The 12588-nt window shown below is 48.6% G+C and overlaps 1 long non-coding RNA gene across 1 annotated transcript in view; it reads left to right on the top strand.

The window, feature by feature from the left end:
* Positions 1-12588, top strand: part of LOC106731464 (uncharacterized) — a 511452-nt gene that overhangs the window by 449214 nt on the left and 49650 nt on the right. Inside the window, exon 5 of the long non-coding RNA XR_012906188.1 lies at positions 1750-1879. This is a non-coding gene — a long non-coding RNA (uncharacterized LOC106731464). The remainder of the gene's footprint in view (positions 1-1749; positions 1880-12588) is intronic.

Here is a 12588-nt window from a genome sequence, read left to right on the forward strand (position 1 = left end):
ATGTTGGACAGCCCTTTATTTTTGCTTGGAGTGCTCTGAACTGTACTTAAGCATCAGTTATTTCAAAGGTCTAGCATTATGACTATCTGTAATAATTGCAATATTTCCATTGAAAATGACAGTGGCAGACCTGCTGTTGTTATCAACCATTTGTAGCAGAGTTAGAGGTGTGGCAGTTTGCTTGCTCGAGGCGAGAACCATTGTCACTAGATTCAGAAAAAGGCATTCGGAAGCCCACAGAGCTGCTATTGATGTTGATGCCAATTATTTAGCTTCCATCTGGCATTCGTTGCCTCCTGCTCTGAAAGGGGAAGGTCTCTGCACTCCACAACTTGGTGTTATAGAGAATCAAGCTGTCAATGCTTTCTTTTCATAGGCTATTCATCACTTCCTACAGGTGAAGGGTTTTTTTTCCTCCAGGTCGTCTTTGGAAAATTGCCTGTTTATTTTGTATTATAAAAATTGAGGAGTCAAAGTAGAAATGTTAACTTCAATGATAATCATGGAGGGGGAAAAAAAGCAATAATTGCCAACAATTGCTATGAGCACATCTAATGACAACAGCAATTTCCTGTTGTAAGCGGAGGGCAGGCAAGGCAGTGCTATCAGAGATAATGCAGGCAGGGAACTTTTGATGAATATAATACTTTTTGGTGGACTTTTGCTCTGATTGGACACAAGTATATTTATACGATTTCATCACATACCAGACTTTCATCGTTTTATCACATATTTTGGTTTGCTAATAAAAAAAAATCAGACAAAATGTGGGCAAAACAAATAGTATTTCTCCAACACACCTGTTTTGCAGTGTATGCCGAACATTTAGGGGTTGTGTCACAGGGCACAACTCACTGTCACAGCGCCTCCTGTGGGTTGCTCCAGGGAATTTGTCCTTACTCAGTTGGGCATCCCTTTCAGGTGGTGTCTCATCCCTTTCCTGAAGCTGGGTCGGTATTTGTGAGGAGTGTGGACACCAAGGTCTTTTTTAATGAGCTGCTTATATCATGTGCTTTCAACTTATGACCAATACCAATTACTATTCTACACCTGGACATATTACCAATTAGTGTTTTGCACTCTCCGCCCTGTTCCAGCTAAGTTCTGTGAGCAGGGGCCTGCCTCTTCCTCACTGCTTAGTTTTGGTTTATGTTAGCCATGTTTTGTCTGTTGTTAGCTAGGCCTCAGGCCTCTAACCAGGCTTGTGCTGCATGGGCTTATGTTTTAGGCCTTCATCATATAGCATGAGCTTTCGTAGGTAAAATACACTTCATAGAATCCTACGGCTGGAAGAGGTCAAATTCAGCCCTGAGCCCAAGGCAGGACCAATCCCAACCAAATCAACCTAGCCAGGGTTTTGTCAAGCCGAGACTTAAAAACTCTAGGGACGGAGATTCCACCACCTACCTAGGTAACCCATTCCAGTGCTTCACCACCCTCCTAGTGAAATAGTTTTTCCTAATATCCAACCTAGCCCTCCCCCACTGTAACTTGAGACCATTGCTCCTTGTTCTGCCATCCGTCACTGCTGTGAACAGCCTTCATCAGATGAATTGGCGTGGAAATTACAGTAGATGACTTCTAGGTACTTGTCTGGCTCCATCAATCTGTTTCTTCACTTCCCCAGATTGACAGAGCCAGGCACGTATGCAGAAGCTAGAAATGGGACACTTCCAGTCTGACTCAATTAGCTTCATTAACAGCAGTCCTGCAATTGACAGGTAACAACTTTTGCTCTTACATTTACAGGATGTGACAGCATCTTCTAGCCATTGGAGATGAAAGCAACATGTGCATGTTACATTTTCTGAGAGATAAGCATCACCTAATAATCCAAGATACTACTTAACTATGGACTGAACTGACCGGTTATGGATATGTACCTTCAACCAAAGCAGCTATGCATAAATGAACCCAGACATTGTCAAACAACATAGGGAGCCTAGCTTATGTCTGCAAAATATGCTCATGCCGACAGTTATTGCATACCCAAAATAAGCATGTTTACAAAAACAATACTTATTTATGCATGGAGTTTGCGAGACTAGGAGCAAATGAGTTGATATGTTACACAGACAAACACAGACAGGCGACCCTTGCCTCGGGAGGGAGGGGGTGCAGTGTGATGGTCCCCGACTTCAGCACGTAAAATCTAGGGGGGCATGTGACCCCCCACATCACATCACATGCACACAGAGTTGGAACCTGAAGCTTTACACTTCTGGGCTAAAGGATAAGCCATCTGCAATTTGAGCTATGGGAGAACTTCTTTATCTTATATTGGCAGCTGGTAGCTTTCCTGTAGGCTAGGCCCCAAAGGGTAGCAGCCCTGATTCATGCACTCTGAGCCAATGTATTATGTACTTTCTTCTCCATTCAGCAGGGTTCACACTGAGCATCTAAACTCCCTGAAGCTGGACACCAGTCAGCAAAGAAGTTTAGCTCCCTTGGTTGTTTAGAGCATTACTGTTTGGAAGCCAGGCTGGTACACAATCTGCTGCACGCCACAACATTCTACTTGGGCAAGGCTACTTCAGCTCCAAAATCACAGGCCTGCACAAGCTGAACTGAAGGAGAACTCTAGCCCATGTATTATTCCAAGCACTGTGCCAGATTAGAGAAACCCAAACACTGCTCTACCTGCACAGGTGACCAGTGGGCTACCATGATGGGTTAGAATCGCCCTTTCCATGTCGCCTCTGGGATCTAATACTCATGTAACTGAGAAAACTGGGCCTAGGACAGCTTTGCAGTGAAGGCATTTAAAACTTAGCTGAACTTGCCAAGATGAGTAACTTTTAGAACACCATAGAGCATCCTCTTTCTCCTTGAAGTTTTCTGAACCACTATCTCCTTTAATTTCTGTCCTTGCATCAGAATGTGGCTCGTGGGAGGAAGAAGGCAATTTCACAGCAGGAAACTATAAAATTCACACCTGCGTAAGTTTCTGCAGTTATCTGAGCCACATTTGTTAAAGCCTTAGGGGCGACATATTGCTCCTGCCAGCTCTGAGTCAGTTCCCGGTGGTAGGTACGGTAATTTTAATGTCAAGCGGGGTGCTATTCAACTGTTGACAGTGCCACTGCTCCAAATGAATAGTATCCCTTGAAACAAATCTTTGTTGCCCTTCCCTGTGTACATGCTACCTCTCAAATATTAGAAATTCCAGGGAAGAATTGTCATTCAACTTTTTTAATAGTTTTTTCCTGCATGTTCTAATAAGCGTGCAGGAATTCAGTATGGATGGCTATTGAAAACCCGCAACACTTTTTTGGTTGTCACAGCCCCAAAAAGTTCCAGGGAAAACATTGGTTAAGTTTGACAGAGGGAAGGGATGGCTTGACAAGTCCCAAAAGTTCACAAGCTTTTGATGAAAACAAACTTTCATTGTCTCTGACATTTTTACTGAAAAATAAAATACATTTCCCAGCAAACTTTAATCCCATGTTTGGCGAAGGATATTAATAATGAATGAACTCCATCCATTACAAGTTTGATCTTCCCTGATAGCAGGGTTTCACTGGGCCTCCCTCCGTTCTGCCCCTGCTGTGCCCACAAACCAGCCAGAGATGTTGGTGTTGGTGCAATCACCCATGCTCTTTATTTACAGTATTCTTTCCCACTGCCTTCTACCTACAAACAGCTTCTGTACTAATGCCTCAGGCTTTGCTAGCTCCTGCAGCGTTCAGAGAAGAGCTCCCACTTCCTCTAATTCTCTGGCTTCTCACTTTCCTTCTCCCCTGCCGTCTTTCCTGACAGCCTTTATGTGACCCTTGGCTAACGAGGCCAACAGCTGGTCCCCATTTGCTAATCAGGCCTGGGCTTACTTGGCTACCTCCACTTCCCCTTTTTTGATTGGCCCTGGTGGGACCGAGGTTTTAGTGAGCAAGGTGTCAATGCTCCCATTAAAATCTGTGACACAGGGTCTGGGCCTATAGCAAGAGGAGCTGATGGGCTTCTAATACAGGAGAATTGCCATGGTTTGGCTTCACGGGAGAGGGAACGAAGAAGAGGCCTCTCCACTGGGTGTGTATCAGCTGGGATGAATATGTATCAATACCAGTAATTACTTAGTGATAGAAATGTAGCCGTGTTAGTCTGGGGTAGTTGAAGCAAAATGCAGGACAATGTAGCACTTTAAAGACTAACAAGATGGTTTTTTAGATGATGAGCTTTCGTGGGCCAGACCCACTTCCTCAGAGGAAGTGGGTCTGGCCCACGAAAGCTCATCATCTAATAAACCATCTTGTTAGTCTTTAAAGTGCTACATTGTCCTGCATTTTGCTTCAGTAATTACTTACACACTGTGCCTGCTTGTATGGTGATGTGTCTAGCTGCTATCCGGCTAGTACAGGTATACGTAGCTATGCAGATGGCAAGGCCCCTTCTAGGTGAGTAGAGTACAGCCACGCCAGTGCCTGAGGGTACGTAATTGCCACGGCGCTCCACACGCCCATGCAGCGTGTCCTGCACCTACACTGCTCTTTTCAGGTAAAGGCTCCAGCAACGGGACACTCCCTTTTGTGAGAGCCTTTCGCTACCACGTGGTTGTGTAGCCTATACCCCGCTGCATCCGAGGCCAGACGAGAGGGTCTGTTTGGAACTGGGCTGGGTGGAACCAATTCCAGGACCGGGTTACAGGTGCGATGCAACACTTGACTGTTTAGTATCTCGATAATCTGCAAGCCGAGCTGGGAAAGAATCGCCTGTGGGGACACAGCTGTGCGCGCAAGGGTTGCAGTCCTTATTGCAATCTAAAATGCGGCTGCGGAACTCCTCCATGTCTTGCCTTGAGCTTGGGGTTGCGAAGGGGAAGGGGTCTCCATTAACTCTGGACCCTGATTATTTCCCAGCAAAAAGCGTAAGTTCTCTGACTCTGTTTCTCAAACCACTTGCTTCCCGTGACCATCTGAGTAGGCCTGTTGATTTCAGTGGGACTTCTCACATGCCTAAATGTTTGCAAGAGCGGATTCTTGGTGGGTGGGCGGGTGAATGAATTCCATCCTTGTAAATGTCTGCCGAGAGGCGTTCCCACAGCAGCCTAACGAATACACTCTGAACGGCTCAGCCCCGTTTGTCACGTCAGTATTGAGCTGGTTGCTTAAGGGAATAAAAGCGCAGCAAAAGAAGCATCTTAAATAATTTTCAGGATTTAACAAACGATCAACTATTTAGAAAGTGCAAGTGCAGCCAGAAGTGCAACCTTTTCCAGATGATACGAGCTTTTAATTAACTTAATTAATGAAATTCATATCCCAAACAGTTTATCTTGGGCCAGCAAGACAATCCATCAATTTTATCTTGAAAAACCCAATTAAATGAGTAAGAAAGTATAACTTTGAGCCCATTTCTTATGCAGAGAGACTATTCTCACTTGCTATTCATGAGTCTGTGTCCCTGTGGTTCGTCCTCCACTCAGATATATTCCTGCTGGAAGCCACTTCATAAGACAGGGATCCCCTTGTGCTTGATCCCTCACCTTCCCTGTGGCAGCTAGAGTGGAATGATTTGGGCTGTTCGATTAGATCCCCTGCCTGCCCAGGACCTGTCCTATTTAGTTCTTCTCTTTAGTTATGGATGTTTATATTTAACCAGTGATGGGTTTCGCCTCATTCCCTGATCTTGAAGTGCTGGCCTAAAAGAGAAGCGTTCCTGAGGCAGGGCCTCTGGTTGGGATTCTCAACATGTAAGGTAGTTGGGTGCCTGAATCACATGAGGAGTTGGCACCTAACCCCCATAAGCTCTTCAGGAAAGCTCAGTTTGGGTGCAGGCCCCATTGTTCTGACCTCTCTAGGCTGTTTTGTACTGCTGTGTTCACTACCCTCCTCCCCCTCCATCCCACTTACATCACTTTGCAAATCTGAACAAACTGAACTACCCCAAATTCCTCACCAGGCAAAACCACATGAGGCAGGTTCAGAGGGTTTTATGGTTCTGGTTTTGCGAGCAGGGCAGGAGCAAACAGTATATATGGAATTTACTGGAGATGAAGTAGAATCTGGCTCCGATACTCAGTTCCTCTTAAAATTTGAGCCAGTCTGGTCTGATCCATTTGTTCATCAGTCACTGCTCCCCTCACAACTCGCTGAAGCAGCCTGAACCACAGTGGAGTGATTTCTCTACCTGCTGAATCCCAGGAAAGGTGATTATACGGATTGCTAATGAAACAAGTCATGATGCAGTGAAGACAACATAGTTTCTTTGAGTCTGAAACCATTTGTAAGACCCCAGCATGAAACCCAAGTTCCGGCAATTGATCCTGCAAAGTTTGACTTTGGAGATTCAAAATTGTTCGAGGCGTGGGAGGTTCAGATGAGGAAGACACTTTAGGTGCGTCTAGATTGGCAAAAATCTTGCCAGCTGTCTAAATTGGCCGCGAGAATTTGCGCAAGAACACTGACCATCTAATGTAAGATTAGATCTGACGCTCCCGCTCGGGAAAAAGCCCTCTTGCACTAGTGTTCTTGCGCAAAAGGGCCATTGTAGACAGGGACAGGAATTTTTTGCGTAAGAAAGCCCTGATGACGAAAATGGCCGCCGGAGCTTTCTTGCGCAAAACCATTAAAAGTATTTCCGCAAAATCATGCCAGTCTAGACGCAGCCTTTGTATAAGATCTAAGGCATGTTCATTGCATGGATGGGACATGGGATGTGCAAACAGGGTATTACACAACATCAGACTATACAACTCGTAACACTGCAGGGAGCGATCTAGGAAGACTGCTCTCTGTCATGTATCTCTCCCCTCTCGGGGCTTAGTTCTCCCACTGGGGCTCCCCTTGCGGGGGCCACCACCTCCTTCCCGCCGTAAAAGCCGGCTTTGCGCGTCCGGTGTCAGCCATGAGTGGAAGGGGACCTGGGCCCTTCCTCTCTCTGGTTCCCAGCCCGGGACCCTAAGGACAGGCGTCATGGATGCCCTGCCCGACCGGGGGGGGGCTACAGCCGCAACTCACCAGTCCCCGATATCTCTTTGATCCCGTCCTGGGCTGCTTCCTCCTCTCTGGCCAGTCACCGGCTATCTCCGCCAGGTCCAGTGGTTACTGTCACCCCATCCTGGTGAGCCGATCCTCCATCACCGGCCCCGGTGCTCCGTAGGGTCCGGTCTGGTCTTGGCTTGTCCCAGCTGGTCCAGAGTGGCTCTCTGGACCAGCTGGGACAAGTGGCTCTCCTCCCCCTCTCTCTTCCCCCTGTTCCCAGCTGGAAGCAGCTATTTGAAGCCGTCACCCCTTTCCTGGGACGCCGGCGCAATGCGTTCCGGGCCCTCAGCCCATCCCCGGGAGCATCTGCCAGGGAACCTCCTGCGCCGGCGGCCACCACCGAACAGGTGCGGCAGAGCTGCTCGAGCTTCCTGGCACCTGCGTCATCCAGTGCCCGAGTGCGGGGCGCAGGGCTAGCCTCCGCAGTCCCCACCACACCGACACACTCTCTTAGGATACGTCTACACTACAATGTTAGTTCGAACTAGCTTTGTAGCGTAGACATACCCTGAGAGACACAAGAGGTGTGATATCCAGGGCTCAACAAATAATGCAATCTATTTGCCCGTGGTGAGTAGATTGCAACCCGGAAGAGCCGGGTTCCGGCGATCTGCCCATGTGCAGATCACCGGACAGCGTGGCTGGGGAGCGGGGCTCGCCGCAGTTCAGCAAGCCCTGGTGATATCTTTTTGAGGAGGTGGTTGCAAATGGCATCATTATAGACTCCTACAGCCCTTATGCCTCACCCATTGTGGTGTTCCATAAAAATGGGAAAATCTAGATGTGCATTGACTACTGCACCCTAAACAGCCGTACCATGGCTCACCAGAACACCATGGCTTGAGAACAAGATGCCTTAGACTGTTTGCTGGGAAGCCAGTGGTTCTCCGCATTGGATTTTCAAAGTGGATGCTACCAGATCCTGCTGGGAGCAGAAGCCAAGGAGATGACAGCTTTTATCTGCCCATGTGGGTTGTTCAGTTTGAATGTATGCCGCAAGGGATCTCTGGGGCACCTGCCTCATTTCAACATCTTATGAAGAAAGTTGTTAGAAACATGAATTTACTGCAAGTCCAGGAGCCTGAACACCCTCACCAAGGCTCCTCCCTAGACTGATTCAACATGTTCATCAGGTTCAAAGAACAGAGCTAATAGGCTACGTTAGGAGACTTTGTTATGGAAAATGCTCAGTCTGAGCTGAAATCAGTTGTGCCCTGCCTACGAGCTAAAATCACGGAGAGCTCAAATCACTTGAGAAGGGACCGTGTTTCTGCCCAGCCTGCAAAGAGCTTAAAATGGTTGAGAGAGTGCTAGGCAGAAGTGGCAGCAGAAGGTAACAGACAGCTGCTGGTGAACAGGTGGCTGGTGAGGCAGAGGGTCATGGCAAGCAGCCAGCCGGGTGGCAGCGGAGAGGTAGGCCAAGTAGCCAGCCAGACAGCGGTGGAGAAGCGGGCCGAGCAGCCAGCCGGGTGGCGGTAGAGGGGCGAGCCGAGCAGCCAGCCGGGTGGCGGTAGAGGGGCGGGCCGTTCAGCCAGCCGGGTGGCGGTGGAGGGGCGGGCCGATCAGCCAGCCGGGTGGCGGTAGAGGGGCGGGCCGATCAGCCAGCCGGGTGGCGGTAGAGGGGCGGGCCGATCAGCCAGCCGGGTGGCGGTAGAGGGGCGGGCCGATCAGCCAGCCGGGTGGCAGTAGAGGGGCGGGCCGATCAGCCAGCCAGGTGGCAGTAGAGGGGCGGGCCGATCAGCCAGCCGGGTGGCGGTAGAGGGGCGGGCCGATCAGCCAGCCGGGTGGCAGTAGAGGGGCGGGCCGATCAGCCAGCCAAGCGGTGGCGGAGAGGAGGGCAGAGCAGCCAGCCGGGTGGCGGTAGAGGGGCAGGCCGATCAACCAGCCGGGTGGCGGTAGAGGGGCGGGCCGATCAGCCAGCCGGGTGGCGGTAGAGGGGCGGGCCGATCAGCCAGCCAAGCGGTGGCGGAGAGGAGGGCAGAGCAGCCAGCCGGGTGGCGGTAGAGGGGTGGGCCGAGCAGCCAGCCAAGCGGTGGCGGAGAGGCGGGCAGAGCAGCCAGCCGGGCAAGAGCGATGAGCAGGCAGTGAGCAGGAGCAAATAAGGCGCCTCTCTACCCCATCCAGGATGGGTGGGGAGCTCTGTGGACACACCTCTGAACACTTGCTCTGCCCTGACCAAGGGCAGCAACTATGAGTGGGGTGCAGAGAAGGGTTGGGCTTGAAAACGGGGATATTTATGCTGAGGGACTTTAGACCCTGGGAGGAAAAGGACCCTGCCCAACTTACTTGGGGTGGGACTTTTACTCATGGTTTATCTTTATGAGCCCTGTTTGTGGTGGTTTCCCAAATGAACACCCTGGTACTTCCCTCCTTTTGTAGTCTCTTTCTATGCTCAGACTGGGTGCTTCCCAGGGGGAAGCATTGCCTCCCAGAAGTGCTCGGGTAGTGGATATGTTTCCCAGGTTACTCGGGGGACTCGAGCTCGTTCTATGTTGTATTGATAGAAAGGACCCCCTAGATATTGAACCCGGCCCTGATCACTGCTGGCTGCAGCTGGCAGACGGGCTACAGTTAAATAGCCCGAAAGAGTCCCGGCTGGGGGCTTTACCACATGGTAAATCTGTTAAAATTGAATGCTTAACATGGGAAATTCCAACAAGCAATGGGACAGCAAGAGGCACCTGCGAGATGATGCCCCTTGGACTGTGAATTCCTGCCGGAGCACGAGGAAAAAGTGTTCCCTTCTTCGGGGCTGCCTGATGGTGTGTGTGGGCGGAAGCAGGCACGGTCACCCTGAGAACAAGGGGGAAGGCCAGAGGGGAATTGTGCCCCCTAGAGGTCCAGTTTCCACCCAAGCTCAGTGCAGCTACATGCTCCCCGTGACTCTGGGATTGAGGCAAAGACTCAATTTAACTGGAAAGTATCAGAGGGGTCGCCGTGTTAATCTGGCTCTGCAAAAGTGACCAGGAGTCGTGTGGTACCTTATAGACTAACAGATTTATTGGAGCATAAGCTTTCATGAGCAAAGACCCACTTCGTCAGATGCATGTAGTGGAAATATCCAGAGGGAGGTATAAATATGCAGGCCAGAATCAGGCTGGAGATAAAGAAGTAAATTCAATCAGGGAAGATGAGGCCCACTTCTAGCAGCTGATCTGGAGGTGAGAATACCAAGAGAGGAGAAGCTGCTTTTGTAGTTAGCGAGCCATTCACAGTCTTTGTTTAATCCTGAGCTGATGGTGTCAAACTTGCAGATGAACTGTAGCTCAGCAGTTTCTCTTTGAAGTCTGGTCTTGAAGTTTTTTTGCTGCAGGATGGCTACCTTTAGATCTGCTATTGTGTGTCCAGGGAGATTGAAGTGTTCGCCTACAGGTTTTTGTATATTGCCATTCCTAATATCAGATTTGTCCATTTATTCTTTTACGTGGGGACTGTCCAGTTTGGCTGATGTATATAGCAGCGGGGCATTGTTGGTACGTGATGTCATATATTACATTGGTAATATTGCATTTAACTGTCAATCAATGAATTACTTCCCATTAGCTGAATGTGTATAATTAGTTTATAGTAAAGATGATCCTGTTCTCATAAGAAATGTGCACGTCTAGGCTTGGATTTTGCATTGTGTTGCCCCTCTGTGCAGTTTATGGTGTGAAATCTGATAGTAAGATATGCTCTTCTAATTAGAGTGCAAAACCTGATGGTGAAGTTAAACAATGGGTTTTGAACAAAATAGTCCTTTCCGCCCCTACGCCAGTATTAGTGACAGACCACATTGGGAGCCTGAACTGCCGCACTTGCAAACAGCTCCAAACAGCCTTCAAATTTCTTTTTTATTAAAGAAACATGTCATGTCACCCACATCCCATAAAAAGGGCCACAAACTGCACACCGGAGCAATAAAATGTAATATCTGAGCCTCTACATAATTTTCAACCAGACTGTAAAGCTAGCCAGCATCTGCCCCTGAAAATGAGTCTGGTTCAGATTCCAATGGAAGTGGGGAAAATCCCCTACGGGTGGCAAGATGTCTTAGGCGTCCCGGAGGGCCCCTGAGAGGCTGCTGTATCTCTCTGAGGGCCTGGTCTTGCCGTCACTTAACAAACATACCTGACTGGCTTTTGACTTCCCGCTGAAGATTTTTAACACCTCATCCCTCTCTTGCTCCCCTCTGTCCTGCCAGAAGTTCCCTCTACCTCCACCCACCCTTCTCCTTTCCACCTGCTCCTGCTGATGGAGGAGCCAGTGGGTAGAGATAGCTCTCCTGTCTTCCCACAGTCTTAGGTAGCCAGGCAGTGGCTTTGTTCACTGCCCTGGAGGCACAGGCTCCTGAGCCCCCAACTACTAGTATCTCCTCAGTCTGTCCTCAACCAGGGCCCAGCTTTATCCAGTCCCAGGATTCCCCCATGCCTCCTTGACCATCTCTGCTCAACCCTCGTTGAGTTCCCAATAGCTTCCAGCTAACTCAATAGTTACTAGGACCTCAGATTCCCCCGTCTCCTTCCTTTGTCCCAGCTAACCTGACCCATCTCGACAGCACTCACCTACGTCCCAAAGCTTAGGGCTAAGATGCAGTAGGAAGTGGAGTCCATCAGTACCCACTGCCCTGTGTGTGTGTGTGTGTGTGTGTGTGTATGTGTGTGTGTGTGTGTGTCCAAAAGCATCATGCTGCAAGTCAGAGGCCCTCGCTAGCATTATCCCATCTCCAAAAACCTCACAGCTAGGAGAGGTCCCTCAGGCACCCTTCTTCCCTGCCCAGAACAGCTCAAGAAGAAAGACAGTTATAGGCACCAAACCAATCTTCATGAGTGCCTCTCCGGTTCTTATGTCATTGCTTGATATCAAATCTACATAGTGCCATGAATGCTCCATTCACAGACGATCTAAAATCCTACCACTCATCATAACTCTGTTGTTGCATGTCCCATACCAAGAAACAAACACGAGACACCCTCCAATACAAATAGCAGTAAGCTTCATGGCATATATGATTGGAATTGTCATGAGATGTCTAGGTGTTACCTATTGAAATCCCTCCATTTTAACTCTGAGCCTTTTCCCTCCCTGTGGAATCTGTTCACTGAATTTATATTTATAGCCTTTTCCACATTGAGGTCCTCTGTGAGATGTTTATTTCATTCCAAAAGGGATATGAAGTCAATAGAATTGCTTCCTCCCAGCTGCCCCAGTCACAATGCTGTAGTTAAGAGTCTGATCACATTTCCATTACAAACCTCTGATTTCAGGGATTTATATCCTGTCCTGAAAAGACGTGGCATAAAAAGATTTACGCCCAAGAGATTCATTTAGCAAAATCAGTGGTATGCTTTGTTGATTATCAGACATGCAAAAAAAGTACCAGTTGTGGCTTTTCAAATACATGTTTATTTGTTCCTAAAAGCTCTAAACTTTATGTGCCAAAAGACGCTAATAACCCGAATGTGGCTTAATAATCTTTTTTCTCTTTCGTTTAGCAATCCTTTTGCAATTATAATCAGCAGTGCTGAAATCTCTTGTGCCCCATCCAGCCCTCCAGCTCATTCCTATTTGGTCCTTGCTTATATTGCCTTTCCTTTGATATGTTTCATCTTTTTTTCCTACTTGTTTTCCG

This window comes from Pelodiscus sinensis, chromosome 10 (genome assembly GCF_049634645.1).
Source record: "Pelodiscus sinensis isolate JC-2024 chromosome 10, ASM4963464v1, whole genome shotgun sequence".
NCBI classification, from domain to species: domain Eukaryota; kingdom Metazoa; phylum Chordata; order Testudines; family Trionychidae; genus Pelodiscus; species Pelodiscus sinensis.